This window comes from Aplysia californica, unplaced genomic scaffold (genome assembly GCF_000002075.1).
Source record: "Aplysia californica isolate F4 #8 unplaced genomic scaffold, AplCal3.0 scaffold00218, whole genome shotgun sequence".
Classification (NCBI taxonomy): Eukaryota; Metazoa; Mollusca; class Gastropoda; order Aplysiida; family Aplysiidae; genus Aplysia; species Aplysia californica.
In genome coordinates this window covers 1,016,521-1,018,096 of record NW_004797488.1, presented here as the reverse complement: position 1 = coordinate 1,018,096, position 1,576 = coordinate 1,016,521, and the positions used below count along the sequence as shown (strand labels likewise).

General features: G+C 38.8%; 1 gene across 1 annotated transcript; it reads right to left on the bottom strand.

Moving 5' to 3' along the window:
* Positions 1 to 308: 308 nt before the first annotated feature.
* Positions 309 to 1,201, bottom strand: LOC100533371 (fulicin-like neuropeptide precursor; the record flags this gene model as incomplete). Its single annotated transcript, NM_001204661.1, is given in 2 exon segments — positions 309 to 454; positions 1,086 to 1,201. The product of NM_001204661.1 is annotated as a fulicin-like neuropeptide precursor (mRNA).
* Positions 1,202 to 1,576: the final 375 nt, after the last annotated feature.

Here is a 1,576-nt window from a genome sequence, read left to right as displayed (position 1 = left end):
CAAACAGGGAAAAAAATAAAACTGTACCTTGAAAAGATGCAATTAAAATCTCACTTCATACACTCTCCTTAAAGTACAATCTCTATTAAAAATATACTTTAAAAACAATTAGTTTAAGTAAGAGTTTTGCGATATTTGCAACACAATAAGGCGATTTACAATAGAGTAACAAACACAAAAAAGGAGGGGAGATAAGGACGATAGAATTTGAATAGGACATAAGGAGGAAACCACACCAGAGTACCCGCCAACCACCCTTAAAATACTTAGTTATTGATGTCAAGCTAATCTGTTGTTAAAAGCAACCTACCTGAACCACTTCAAGATGAAAATGACAAGAATGAGTTGAAGGGAAACCGACGCTCGTCACTGCAGGTATTCGCTCTTCGACGTGTGGAGATCAGATTTCGTGAAAGTCCGCCACTAGTTATTTTGAACACAGAGTTTTTGGAATCTGAAACAACAGGAACAAATGAAGTGATTATTTTAATAATGTTGATTTGAACTCCTTTCGTCCCTTTAAATAGCAAATGTTTACTTTCTTTAAATTTCAATTCGGTTAATTAAATCCTCGACGGTCTACGTTATTTTACTCTAGAGCTCTCAACGAATTGAACAGTGCACTAAAACACAAGATTGTGGACAAGACAATAATTCGATTCTTAACCTATTAAATAAAGAATCATTGAACACTGAGACACGTTTGTTTTAACAAAATATATAATGGAAATATGGAGACTTCTGAGAACAAACCAAAATATATCATATCCGTGACTTTGTACCATTTCTAGAGCGATTTTGCGTTGAAATTATGAAAAACCGTTTTTTTGGCTACTTTGATATTTGAGACGAACTATAATATTCTTTTCAAAACGTACATATGTCCGTCTTGCTTAATCTGCATTAAATAAACCTTCAAATTGTCATGCTAACAACAGCAAGCTTTAGAGGGAGAACTGTCAAGAATGATTTTTAGTCAAGAATTTCCCATTGCAACGTGAATATTTTGAGTAAAGAAAAGCGAGACTAGATACACAGCAAAATTGAAATAATCCCGGTGTAGATGAGTTTTGTTAACAACATACTCTATGGTCAGTTTCCGGTGGTGTTACTCTCTTGACCGGTGTCTACTTCATCATGCTACACACATCTGTTTCTCCAACTCTGTTGTATTGTCCAGTATTCAGGGCTCGTTACCAGCAGGTTATTGAGAAGCAAGAGTCACCGCCATCCAGAAAAGAATTATTAACAAGACAGAAAAGACAGACTAACAAGAGGGGTTTTGGAGTAATCAGTTCTAGAACTAAACAACAGGACACGACGTGGAAAACTTTTCCTCTCTCTATTTCTCTCTCCGCTCTTCCCATCGATTCCTCCGCTCCATGTTTTATAGAGCACCCCGTGGAGGGGGCGTCACCTCGAGCTTAGTCACGTGGGTACACGCCTCCATGGGCGAGCAGCGCTACCGTGGTCGCTCTTTCTCATGACAAGGTGCGTGAGTCGGAGGCGGAGGTCGAGAAAGAGGAGGAAGAAGAGGAGGAAGAGGCGAAAGAGCAGCAGGAAGTTGGAACAGGAC